Genomic DNA, 14,759 nt, shown 5'->3' with positions numbered 1-14,759 from the left:
CTCCATGCAGGGAGCCCGACATGGGATTCGATCCTGGGTCTCCAGGATCGCGCCTTGGGCCAAAGGCAGGCGCTAAACCGCTGCGCCATCCAGGGATCCCAGAATATCTATATTCTTATACTATACCACAGTCTTATTCTTGTTTTATGCCAAGTCTTCAAATCAGGTACTGTAAGTACATTTCTTTAAGACCATCTTGGTTATTTTAGATCCTTTGTATATATACATGTAAATTTTGCAATCAGCCTGTTCTTCTCTAAAGTTGTCTTGCCTTCTAAATACCTTGCATTTTCAAATAAATTTTAGAATCCGCTTGTTGATTTTTTACAACAAAACTCTGTTGGGATTTTGATCAGGATTATAGTGAAATCAAGGAAGTAGGGAGCAACTGATGTCAATACTGAATCTTCTAATCCATGAACATGTTATATACATCTCCATGTATTTAATTTCTTTCAGCAGTGTTTTATGTAGAGTTTTCAGTGTAGATGTCTTACACAAGTTTGGTCAAATTTATTTCTAGCTATTTGATGCTTTTGATAGCATTTTTTTTTTTTGATAGCATTTTTAATAGAACTTTATTATTTACAATGTCACCTGTAAGTACAGATAGTTCTTCATGATCTTTATGCCTTCAATTTCTTTTCTTATTGTACCAGCTATATTACAAAAAAAAAAATCTCATTTAGTCTTCAATCTGTTGTATCATTTCATAAGGCTTCTCCCCATAGTGTTATACTGCAATCACTCAAAGGCACAGAAATCCTCCACATTATCAAATCCAATGGAAACTTTTTGACCTTATTTGATCTCTTAGCAGCATATAACTCTCATAACTCACCCAGATTCCTCCTTTAAAAATGAGATATTTTCCCTTGGTTTCTGTTAAACTTTGGTTTTCTACTTTCAATCTCTCTGGTCACTTCTTTCGGATCTCTAAATACCAAAGTGCCAGTTTTAGGTCATACCCCATGTCAAGACATCCAGACACTGGTCCTAGGCTCTTGAAGAGACTGTCAGAAACAAAATCTGGAGATACAGATTTCCACTCAAAGGAAAGAAGATTCTTACAGTTAAAGCTTCAATTTATCCCAAATTTCAAAGCAATAGGAAAATAATCCCAATCCATCATGAGCAAAAGTCAACAGAAAATAGGATCAGACTGGTAATGTATATTGATTAGATGGTAATGTGAAATTAAATATGTTTAAAACGATGAGTGTGAAATGAAAAATGCATATGTGACAAGAGCAGTTTATACACAGCACCTACACATACCAGTTTAATCCCTTTATTCTGTTAATTCTCATTCTGAACTATTAGATTCTGTACCTATATCATTATCCTAATTTAACTGATGAGAAAAAGTGAAGTAATTTGTAATTTGCCTGTCGTTTCATAGGTAGTAAGTGGCGAAGAATGTGAAGCCTGCAACCTGACTCTGCTCTAAGTTCTAAATCACGAAGCATACTATATTTTACAAGACCTCAGACTGAAAAATGTAATCAAAATAACACATGAGCTGCTGCTAAAAAAAAAAAAAAATAATAGAAGAGAGAAAGCAAATCAATAGAAGAATGAAAAATAAAGGGGTCTCACATGCATTTAGTAAGCGTTGATTTACTTGAAAGGAATGCCAGGAAGAAAAGCAAGCAAAGAAATTAGTAAACCTGTGGGTAACTCTTAACAAGAATGATTCACTTCCAAGGCTTCAATATAATATTGGAACAATTCTGGAGAACAACATGAGAGAGGGCAAACAGAATGGGAGTTCCATTTTCCTAGCAGTTTAAGAAGAGGAAAACCTCAACTGACTTTATTTAGTTTTTTAAAGATTTATTTATTCATTTATTTATGAGAGAGAGAAAGAGAGAGAAAGGCAGAGACACAGGAGGAGGGAGAAGCAGGCTCCACGCCGAGAGCCCGACGCAGGACTCGATCCCGGGACTCCAGGATCACGCCCTGGGCCAAAGGCAGGCGCCAAACCGCCAAGCCACCCAGGGATCCCCCTCCCCAACTGACTATACATTCCAGATTAGAGATGGACTATACTTTTTACTAGAAGAAAGATAAAGCAAACCTGATGAATCAGACAGAGGTGAGAAAAAGGAGGCAAAGAAAAACATGGAAACAGGAACACATAATAGAAAATTACAAACATATCAGTATTAACACTGAATGCAAAACATTAAAGTAACCTACTAAAGTAAAGATTATCAGATTAGATTTATAAGGTACATGCCTTTTTAAAAAAGGAGAAATGAACATTAAAAGAGAAGGGACATCTCAGATTCAACATCAGAAGCACAGCCCATCACAGGAAAAAACGGTTAAGCTGAACTTAAGAACTTCTGCTCTGCAAATAGAACTATTAAAAGAATGAAAATAAAAGCTGTGGAGCAGCCCGGGTGGCTCAGCAGTTTAGCGCCACCTTCAGGCCCAAGTCGTGATCCTGGAGACCCAGGATCAAGTCCCATGTCAGGCTTCCTGCATGGAGCCTGCTTCTCCCTCTGCCTGTGTCTCTGCCTCTGTGTCTCTCATTAATAAATAAATAAAATCTTAAAAAAATATATAAGCTGTGGACTAGGAGATAATATTTGCAAAACATATACCTGATAAAGGACCTGTACCCCAAATAGACAAAGAACTCTTAAAATGGAAAAAAAAAAAAAAAAAAAAAAAAAAAAGAACTCTTAAAATGCACTAAGAAAACAGTTACTATTTACAGATGACATGATGCTATATATAGAAAACCTTAAAGGCTCCACTAAAAAGGTCTTAGAATAAATGAATTTAGTAAAGTTGCAGGATAAAAAAATATATATACACAGAAATCTGTAGTGCTTCTATACACAAATAACTGCAGCAAGAGAAATTAAGAAAAAAAATCCCATTTATAATTACATCAAAAGAATACCTAGGAATAAGTTTAACAGAGAAGGTCAAAGACCTATACTCTATAAAGATTATAATATATTAATGAAAGTAATTGAAGACAAAACAAATAGATATATGATACCCATGGATTAGAAGAATATTAACATAACGTCCATACTACCCAAAGCAACTAATGCATTCAATGCAATTCTTATCAAGACACCAAGGCAATTTTTCAAAGAATTAGAACAAAGAATTCTAAAATTTATATAGACTACAGAAGACCTGGAATAGCCAATGCAATGTTGAGAAAAAAAAAAAAAATCAACAAAGCTGGAGATATCACAATCCTAGAATAATCTAAAGAGTATGGTACTGGCATAAAAACAGATACAGATCGATGCAATAAAAATAGCCCAGAAGTAAATTCACATTTATGTGATCAATCAATGATAAAGGAGGCAGGAAAATATTATGGGAAAAAGATAGTCTTTTCAATAAATGGTGCTGGGGAAACATGCAAAACATGAAGAAGCTAGACCACGTTCTTATACCAAATAAACTCAAAATGGATTTAAGACCTAAATTAAGACCTGAAACCATAAAACTCCTAGAAGAAAACAAACAGTAATCTCTCTTGGACACTGGCCTTAATATTCTTCTGGGTCTACCTCCTCAGGCAAGGGAAACAAAAGTAAAAAACTTGAGACTACAACAAATTCAACTTTTGCACAGTGAAAGAAATCAACAAAATAAAAAGGCAACGTACTGAAAGAATTTGCAAATTACATATATCCAATAATGGGCTAATACTCAAAAAGATAAGGAACTTCTACAACTCAACACCATATACAGAAATAAAAAAATCCCGCAAATAATCTGATTTAAAATGGAAAGAGGGGACACTTGGGTGGCTCAGTGGTTGAGTGTCTGTCTTCAGCTCAGGGCATGATCCCAGGGTCCTGAGATCAAGTCCTACACTGGGCTCCCCACGGAGACACTGCTTCTCCCTCTGCCTATGTCTCTGCCTCTCTCTCTCTCTGTCCTCTCATGAATAAATAAAATCTTTAAAAAACAAAAACAAAAACGGGAAGAGGATCTGAATAGATATTTTTCTAAAGATATACAGATGGCCAACAGATTTATGGAAAGATGCTCAAACATCACTCATCATCAGGGAAATGCAAATCAAACCCATAGTGACATATCGCCTTACACGAGTCAGAATGGCTAGTTCCAAAAGAAATAAGCAAGGATATAGGGATAGCTGTGTGGCTCAGCGGTTGAATGTCTGCCTTCAGCTCAGGGTGTGATCCTGGAGTCCCAGGATTGAGTCCCACATCGGGCTCCCTGTGTGGAGCCTGCTTCTCCCTCTGCCTGTGTCTCTGCCCCCTGCCCTCCCCCACGCCGCGTCTCTCATGAATAAATAAATCTAAAAAAAAAAAAAAAAAAAAAAAAAAAGACAAGGATATGGAGAAGAGGAAACCCTCATGCACTGTTGGTGGGAATGTAAACTGGTGTAGCCACTATAGAAGACAGTAAGGGGGGGGAGGAGCAAGATGGCGGAAGAGTAGGGTCTCCAAATCACCTGTCTCCACCAAACTACCTAGAAAACCTTCAAATTATCCTGAAAATCTATGAATTCGGCCTGAGATTTAAAGAGAGACCAGCTGGAACGCTACAGTGAGAAGAGTTCGCCCATCTATCAAGGTAGGAAGACGGGGAAAAAGACATAAAGGAACAAAGGCCTCCAAGGGGGAGGGGCCCGCGAGGAGCCGGGCTGAGGCCGGGGCGAGTGTCCCCAGGACAGGAGAGCCCCGTCCCGGAGACGCAGGAGCTGCACCGACCTTCCCGGGGGAAAGGGGCTCCCAGGGAGGTGGAGCAGGACCCAGGAGGGCGGGGATGCCCTCGGGCTCCCGGGGACAGTAACAGCAACTGCGCGCCCAGGAGAGTGCGCCGAGCTCCCTAAGGGCTGCAGCGCGCACGGCGGGACCCGGCGGGACCCGGAGCAGCTGAAGGGGCTCGGGCGGCGGCTCCGCGGAGGGGGCTGCGCGGCCCCGGGAGCAGCTCGGAGGGGCTCGGGCAGAGGAAGAGGCTCCCTGCAGAGGGGACTGCGCGGTTCCAGGAGCAGCTCGGAGGGGCTCGGGGGCGGCTCCGCGGAGGGGGCTGCGCGGCCCGGGAGCGCGAATCCACCAGCGCAGGCTCCGGAGCACAGGGCGCCGGGACACAGCCCAGGATCCGGCCTCCCCCGGGACAGGCAGAGGCCGGGAGGGCCCAGGACAGCGAGGACGCTCCTGCCCCAGCTGAGCAGATCAGCGGCCCCGCCCCGGAGCCTCCAGGGCCTGCAGACGGAGTTCCTGCCGGAGCTGAATCCAGGTTCCCAGAGCTGCCCCGCCACTGGGGCTGTTCCTCCTGCGGCCTCACGGGGTAAACAACCCCCACCGAGCCCTGCACCAGGCAGGGGCACAGCAGCTCCCCCAACTGCTAACACCTGAAAATCAGCACAACAGGCCCCTCCCCCAGAACACCAGCTAGACGGACAACTTCCAGGAGAAGCCAAGGGACTTAAAGAACACAGAATCAGAAGATACTTCCCGGTGGTTCTTTTTTTGTTTGTTTGTTTTTGTTTTTGTTTTTGTTTTGTTTTGCTTTTTGATTTGTTTCCTTCCCCCACCCCCTTTTTTTCTCCTTTCTTTTTCTTTCTCTTTTTCTTCTTTTTTTTTTTTCTTTTTTTTTTTTCTTTTTCTTCCCTTTTTTTTTCTCTTTCTCTTTTCTTTCCTTCTTTCTCTCCTCTCTTTTTCTCTTTTTCCCAATACAACTTGCTTTTGGCCACTCTGCACTGAGCAAAATGACTAGAAGGAAAACCTCACCTCAAAAGAAAGAATCAGAAACAGTCCTCTCTCCCACAGAGTTACAAAATCTGGATTACAATTCAATGTCAGAAAGCCAATTCAGAAGCACTATTATACACCTACTGGTGGCTCTAGAAAAAAGTATAAAGGACTCAAGAGACTTCATGACTGCAGAATTTAGAGCTAATCAGGCAGAAATTAAAAATCAATTGAATGAGATGCAATCCAAACTAGAAGTCCTAACGACGAGGGTGAACGAGGTGGAAGAACGAGTGAGTGACCTAGAAGACAAGTTGATAGCAAAGAGGGAAACTGAGGAAAAAAGAGACAAACAATTAAAAGACCATGAAGATAGATTAAGGGAAATAAACGACAGCCTGAGGAAGAAAAACCTACGTTTAATTGGGGTTCCCGAGGGCGCCGAAAGGGACAGAGGGCCAGAATATGTATTTGAACAAATTCTAGCTGAAAACTTTCCTAATCTGGGAAGGGAAACAGGCATTCAGATCCAGGAAATAGAGAGATCCCCCCCTAAAATCAATAAAAACCGTTCAACACCTCGACATTTAATTGTGAAGCTTGCAAATTCCAAAGATAAGGAGAAGATCCTTAAAGCAGCAAGAGACAAGAAATCCCTGACTTTTATGGGGAGGAGTATTAGGGTAACAGCAGACCTCTCCACAGAGACCTGGCAGGCCAGAAAGGGCTGGCAGGATATATTCAGGGTCCTAAATGAGAAGAACATGCAACCAAGAATACTTTATCCAGCAAGGCTCTCATTCAAAATAGAAGGAGAGATAAAGAGCTTCCAAGACAGGCAGCAACTAAAAGAATATGTGACCTCCAAACCAGCTCTGCAAGAAATTTTAAGGGGGCCTCTTAAAATTCCCCTTTAAGAAGAAGTTCAGTGGAACAGTCCACAAAAACAAAGACTGAATAGATATCATGATGACACTAAACTCATATCTCTCAATAGTAACTCTGAATGTGAACGGGCTTAATGACCCCATCAAAAGGCGCAGGGTTTCAGACTGGATAAAAAAGCAGGACCCATCTATTTGCTGTCTACAAGAGACTCATTTTAGACAGAAGGACAACTACAGCCTGAAAATAAAAGGTTGGAGAACCATTTACCATTCGAATGGTCCTCAAAAGAAAGCAGGGGTAGCCATCCTTATATCAGATAAACTAAAATTTACCCCAAAGACTGTAGTGAGAGATGAAGAGGGACACTATATCATACTTAAAGGATCTATTCAACAAGAGGACTTAACAATCCTCAATATATATGCTCCGAATGTGGGAGCTGCCAAATATATAAATCAATTATTAACCAAAGTGAAGAAATACTTAGATAATAATACACTTATACTTGGTGACTTCAATCTAGCTCTTTCTATACTCGATAGGTCTTCTAAGCAAAACATCTCCAAAGAAACGAGAGCTTTAAATGATACACTGGACCAGATGGATTTCACAGATATCTACAGAACTTTACATCCAAACTCAACTGAATACACATTCTTCTCAAGCGCACATGGAACTTTCTCCAGAATAGACCACATATTGGGTCACAAATCGGGTCTGAACCGATACCAAAAGATTGGGATTGTCCCCTGCATATTCTCAGACCATAATGCCTTGAAATTAGAACTAAATCACAACAAGAAGTTTGGAAGGACCTCAAACACATGGAGGTTAAGGACCATCCTCCTAAAAGATAAAAGGGTCAACCAGGAAATTAAGGAAGAATTAAAAAGATTCATGGAAACTAATGAGAATGAAGATACAACCGTTCAAAATCTTTGGGATGCAGCAAAAGCAGTCCTAAGGGGGAAATACATCGCAATACAAGCATCCATTCAAAAACTGGAAAGAACTCAAATACAAAAGCTAACCTTACACATAAAGGAGCTAGAGAAAAAACAGCAAATAGATCCTACACCCAAGAGAAGAAGGGAGCTAATAAAGATTCGAGCAGAACTCAATGAAATCGAGACCAGAAGAACTGTGGAACAGATCAACAGAACCAGGAGTTGGTTCTTTGAAAGAATTAATAAGATAGATAAACCATTAGCCAGCCTTATTAAAAAGAAGAGAGAGAAGACTCAAATTAATAAAATCATGAATGGGAAAGGAGAGATCACTACCAACACCAAGGAAATACAAACGATTTTAAAAACATATTATGAACAGCTATACGCCAATAAATTAGGCAATCTAGAAGAAATGGACGCATTCCTGGAAAGCCACAAACTACCAAAACTGGAACAGGAAGAAATAGAAAACCTGAACAGGCCAATAACCAGGGAGGAAATTGAAGCAGTCATCAAAAACCTCCCAAGACACAAAAGTCCAGGGCCAGATGGCTTCCCAGGAGAATTTTATCAAACGTTTAAAGAAGAAATCATACCTATTCTCCTAAAGCTGTTTGGAAAGATAGAAAGAGATGGAGTACTTCCAAATTCGTTCTATGAAGCCAGCATCACCTTAATTCCAAAGCCAGACAAAGACCCCGCCAAAAAGGAGAATTACAGACCAATATCCCTGATGAACATGGATGCAAAAATTCTCAACAAGATACTGGCCAATAGGATCCAACAGTACATTAAGAAAATTATTCACCATGACCAAGTAGGATTTATCCCTGGGACACAAGGCTGGTTCAACACCCGTAAAACAATCAATGTGATTCATCATATCAGCAAGAGAAAAACCAAGAACCATATGATCCTCTCATTGGATGCAGAGAAAGCATTTGACAAAATACAGCATCCATTCCTGATCAAAACTCTTCAGAGTGTAGGGATAGAGGGAACATTCCTCGACATCTTAAAAGCCATCTATGAAAAGCCCACAGCAAATATCATTCTCAATGGGGAAGCACTGGGAGCCTTTCCCCTAAGATCAGGAACAAGACAGGGATGTCCACTCTCACCACTGCTATTCAACATAGTACTGGAAGTCCTAGCCTCAGCAATCAGACAACAAAAAGACATTAAAGGCATTCAAATTGGCAAAGAAGAAGTCAAACTCTCCCTCTTCGCCGATGACATGATACTCTACATAGAAAACCCAAAAGTCTCCACCCCAAGATTGCTAGAACTCATACAGCAATTCGGTAGCGTGGCAGGATACAAAATCAATGCCCAGAAGTCAGTGGCATTTCTATACACTAACAATGAGACTGAAGAAAGAGAAATTAAGGAGTCAATCCCATTTACAATTGCACCCAAAAGCATAAGATACCTAGGAATAAACCTAACCAAAGATGTAAAGGATCTATACCCTCAAAACTATAGAACACTTCTGAAAGAAATTGAGGAAGACACAAAGAGATGGAAAAATATTCCATGCTCATGGATTGGCAGAATTAATATTGTGAAAATGTCAATGTTACCCAGGGCAATATACACGTTTAATGCAATCCCTATCAAAATACCATGGACTTTCTTCAGAGAGTTAGAACAAATTATTTTAAGATTTGTGTGGAATCAGAAAAGACCCCGAATAGCCAGGGGAATTTTAAAAAAGAAAACCATATCTGGGGGCATCACAATGCCAGATTTCAGGTTGTACTACAAAGCTGTGGTCATCAAGACAGTGTGGTACTGGCACAAAAACAGACACATAGATCAGTGGAACAGAATAGAGAATCCAGAAGTGGACCCTGAACTTTATGGGCAACTAATATTCGATAAAGGAGGAAAGACTATCCATTGGAAGAAAGACAGTCTCTTCAATAAATGGTGCTGGGAAAATTGGACATCCACATGCAGAAGAATGAAACTAGACCACTCTCTTTCACCATACACAAAGATAAACTCAAAATGGATGAAAGATCTAAATGTGAGACAAGATTCCATCAAAATCCTAGAGAAGAACACAGGCAACACCCTTTTTGAACTCGGCCATAGTAACTTCTTGCAAGATACATCCACGAAGGCAAAAGAAACAAAAGCAAAAATGAACTATTGGGACTTCATCAAGATAAGAAGCTTTTGCACAGCAAAGGATACAGTCAACAAAACTCAAAGACAACCTACAGAATGGGAGAAGATATTTGCAAATGACATATCAGATAAAGGGCTCGTTTCCAAGATCTATAAAGAACTTATTAAACTCAACACCAAAGAAACAAACAATCCAATCATGAAATGGGCAAAAGACATGAACAGAAATCTCACAGAGGAAGACATAGACATGGCCAACATGCATATGAGAAAATGCTCTGCATCACTTGCCATCAGGGAAATACAAATGAAAACTACAATGAGATACCACCTCACACCAGTGAGAATGGGGAAAATTAACAAGGCAGGAAACAACAAATGTTGGAGAGGATGCGGAGAAAAGGGAACCCTCATACACTGTTGGTGGGAATGTGAACTGGTGCAGCCACTCTGGAAAACTGTGTGGAGGTTCCTCAAACAGTTAAAAATATACCTGCCCTACGACCCAGCAATTGCACTGTTGGGGATTTACCCCAAAGATACAGATGCAATGAAACGCCGGGACACCTGCACCCCGATGTTTCTAGCAGCAATGGCCACGATAGCCAAACTGTGGAAGGAGCCTCGGTGTCCAACGAAAGATGAATGGATAAAGAAGATGTGGTTTATGTATACAATGGAATATTACTCAGCTATTAGAAATGACAAATACCCACCATTTGCTTCAACGTGGATGGAACTGGAGGGTATTATGCTGAGTGAAGTAAGTCAGTCGGAGAAGGACAAACATTATATGTTCTCATTCATTTGGGGAATATAAATAATAGTGAAAGGGAATATAAGGGAAGGGAGAAGAAATGTGTGGGAAATATCAGAAAGGGAGACAGAACGTAAAGACTGCTAACTCTGGGAAACGAACTAGGGGTGGTAGAAGGGGAGGAGGGCGGGGGGTGGGAGTGAATGGGTGACGGGCACTGGGTGTTATTCTGTATGTTAGTAAATTGAACACCAATAAAAAAAAATAAAATAAAAATAAAAAAATAAAAAATAAAAAAAAAAAAAAAAAAAAAAAAAAAAAAGAAGACAGTAAGGAGGTTCCTTAAAAATAAAAAAAAAGAAAGATAGAAATACTATATGATCCAGTAATTCCACTTCCGGTTATTTACCCAATGAAAACAAAAACACTAATCTGAAAAAATATATGCACCACTATATTTACTGCAACATTGTTTATAATAGCCAAGATATGAAAGCAATCTAAGTGTCCATCACTAGATGAATGGATGAAGAAAATGTGGTATCGAGACACAATGTTACATTACTCAGCCATAAAAATAAGATCTTGCCATTTACAACAACATGGGATGGAACTAGAGGGATTATGCTAAGCAAAATTAAGCCAGAAAGACAAATACTGTATGATTTATTTTACTTATATGTGTAATCTAAGAAACAAAAACAAATGAAGAAACAGAAATAGACTAACAGAACTGGTGGGTGCCAGAGGGGAGGGGTGTAGGGGTGTAGGGGTATGGGTAAAACAGGTGAGGAGATTAAGAGGTACAAACTTCCCATTATGAAATAAGTAAGTCACGAGGATGAAAAGTATAGCATAAGGAATAGAATCAACATTTAATAATTTTGTACACCTGAAATACTGTATTTCAACTACACTTTTTTCTTTTTTTAAAGATTTTATTTATTTATTCATGAGACACAGAAAGAGGCAGAGACATAGGCAGGGGGAGAAGCAGGCTCCATGCAGAGAGCCTGATGTGGGACTCTATCCCAGGATCCTGGGATCACGCCCTGAGCCGAAGGCAGATGCTCAACCACTGAGCCACCCAGGCGTCCCCTTAACTACCCTTCAATAAAATTCAATGTGAATTCTAGGTGTAATGAAGTAAAGAAAACAATTTGATTAAGAAATTGGCAAAGGACCTGAACAGACACCTCACCAAAAGATACACAGATGGCAAATACGTTTAAGAAAAGATGCTCCACATCATTTGTCATTAGGGAATTGCAACTTAAAATGAGTTACTACCACACACCTATTAGGATGGCCAAAACCCCTCAAAAAACACACAGTATCAAAAACCGACAATAAGAACTATCATTCTTTGCTGGTGAGTATGTAAAATGATAGTCATTTTGGAAAAACAGTTTGGCAGCTGCTTTCACAGCTGTTTATCAACACTATACAACCTAGTAATCATGGTCTTCAATATTGACATAAAGGAGTTGAAAGCTTACGTCCACCCAATCCTGCACATTGATGTTTGGAAGCCACCACAATGGTCTTCAGTGGGTGAACAGACAGCAAGCTGTGATGTGTATTCAGACAATGGACTACTACACAGCACTACAAAGAAATTTGCTATCAAAGTTACGAAGGAACCTCAAATGCAGGTTGCTAAGCGAAAGGAAGCAATCTGAAAAGGCTACATACAGTATGATTCCAACTATATGACATTCTGGAAAAGTCAAAACTATACAAACAATAAAAAGATCAGTAGGCTTCTAGAGCATTGGGGGCGGGAGTGGGAGCAGGGAGGGATGAACAGGTGAAGTGCAGAGGATTTTTGGACAGTGAACTGCTCTTTATGACAACGTAGTGGTGGATACATGTCCTTATACTTTTGTCAAATTCCAAGGAGCGTATGTGAACTCTAACATAAACTATGGACTTTGGTTAATAATAACGTATCAGGGGATCCCTGGGTGGCTCTGCGGTTTAGCGCCTGCCTTCGGGCCAGGGCGTGATCCTGGAGACCCAGGATAAAGTCCCACATTGGGGTCCTTGTATGGAGCCTGCTTCTCCCTCTGCCTGTGTGTCTCTGCCCGCCTCTCAATCTCGCTCATGAATAAAATCTTTAAAATAATAATAATAATGTATCAATAGTGCCTCATCATGTAAAACAAAGGTCTCACACTAATGCAACATGTGAACAACAGAGGAAAGGGAGCTGAAGGGAACTTTCTGCTCAATTTTTTGTTAAACTGCTTAAAAAGGACAGTCTATTAATTTTGAATAGTAATGAACTATTTATATACATGAAGACATGGGGCGAAATAATTTGTACTTTTAATTTAATCTCAATAAAAATACTATAACCTTATTTCCCCTGAACAAGAGAAGCCTATTATTGAGTTGACCCAAGAGAATAGTTCAGACCACCTTTCAAAAGGGAGTGAGGTACAACCGCTGGCTCTACCACACAAGAACTTGGCAGGTTTAGCACTCAAGTGTCTGCTGCAGAACACTGCTTTTTACCTCCTGATGTACCATTTCCTTTCCTTTCTCCCTCTTCAATTCTCCTAGTCTGACTTCCACTTGCTCAATATTCCTAACTGCCAAATTCAGCAATCTCTTTTCATAGTCCTTATTCTCCTAGACTAGCAGTTCACACCTGGGGGCAGTTTTGTTCCTAAGGGGATATTTGGCAAGGTCTGGAGCCATTTCCTGTCATCACAACTGTGGCAGGCGAGTGAGTAAAGGCGAGGGATGCTAAAGGGATGCTAACATCTAACAATGCAGAAGGCAACCCCGTAAGGGAAGTCATCTGCCACAGATGTTGACTGTGCCATGGTGGAGAGAAACCTAGCTTTCTCGGCTTTCTCTCCATTTGACTGTTCAGCTTCTCTCTCATTTGCTGCCCTTCCCATCATGAACCCTCTAAATTCCTGCTTTGCCCCTGGCTCCTTCTACTGTCCTCTCTCCCCTGGGGACTATACCAGTCACCAATGGCAAACATTATGCTGACAAGTAGGATTCCCAGACTCTGCCAGCTACATATTCAACCGACATCTCCAACTATAAGCTGGATTTCTCTATTGGAATGTCACATTATCACCACAAACCCAATACTCAAAAACCAGAACCCATCAGTATGCCTTTCCCCTCAGCAAACCAGCCCTCTCCTGTCTTCCCCTTTGTCCACAGTCAGTCAGGCTCAGGTATCTCATGCATTTTGGACTTACCTGCTCTGTAGGCAACTACATAGAGCCAGTCACCAAGCTATTTTCACCCTCTAACATCCTCTATTTACAATGAGATCTCCCTGGTCCTGCCCCTTTCACCTGAGACTCTGGATCCAAATGGTTTGCCCTGTCTCTGGTTTCTCATTTACACCTTCCTCAAGTGGCTCTCAAAGTTAAGCATAAAGTAAATATATAGCCTTGCATTTAGGACCCTCTTCAGTCTGACCAGATTTATGCTTTCAATCTATTTCCTGTTAGGCCTTTTCCTGACTCCACTACTCTTTAAGTGCCCTGATTTACTGACTGCTTCCACATCGATGCAAACATCATTTCCTAGTCCACGAGATCTTTGATCCCACCCATGCTTGTGGCTATCTGAGCCCTTTCCTCCCGCACAAACCTCACCTCTTTCATGAAGCTGTCTCTGGCTACTGCAGCCCACCGATGTGTCCTAACTGAATCCTGCAGATGTTACATAGGCAAGAAACATCTAACTCAAGAAAAGAGACGATCATACAAAGGCCCAGGGGATTCAATTTATCAAGACTATTTTGTTCATTGTGGTTATAAATTAGAACTTTAGAATCAAGATCTCGAGAAAAAATCTTATGTTGAAAATTAAGCACAAAAGCACAATAGGGTAGTGGGTAAGAGCAGAATCTGAACTTGCATGCGTTTCTACCACAATTAGTGCCAACGGTGATTTTCAACAGTAAAATGCTACTGTAAATGTTACTGTAAAATGGTAACGTACTTGCCTCATAAAAGCGATGTGTGAATTATATCAGATAAGGTATGTAGAGCATCCCTGGCACAAAAATGATACTTCTTAGATGTCAGCTATTATCATCTCAATAACCCTGCTAAGTTTCTAGGAAGGTGACTCTGGTCTTCCTCTGTTGTGACTCACTAAAAAATGGAATTCTCCCGAAAGTAGGTCCATTCAGGCCTTCTAAACCTAGGAAATTTCAGTGGTAGATAGACCTAAAGTTTCTTCAATGGACTGCTTCACTAATTTCAAAATCCTAGCACAAGTCCCCAGGGCAGAAATATAGTGAGCTCCTGTTTTATTCTGTCAAGAAAGTCAAGAGGA

The 14,759-nt window shown here is 40.7% G+C and overlaps 1 protein-coding gene across 10 annotated transcripts in view; it reads right to left on the bottom strand.

Annotated features, from left to right (window-relative positions):
• TDP1 (tyrosyl-DNA phosphodiesterase 1) overlaps positions 1 to 14,759 on the bottom strand; it is a 90,719-nt gene that overhangs the window by 29,740 nt on the left and 46,220 nt on the right. The gene's annotated exons all lie outside the window — the stretch shown is intronic.

Source organism: Canis lupus, chromosome 8 (assembly GCF_003254725.2).
Source record: "Canis lupus dingo isolate Sandy chromosome 8, ASM325472v2, whole genome shotgun sequence".
NCBI lineage: Eukaryota > Metazoa > Chordata > Mammalia > Carnivora > Canidae > Canis > Canis lupus.
The sequence above is the reverse complement of the archived record's forward strand: the minus strand, read 5'-3'. Positions and strand labels throughout refer to the sequence as shown.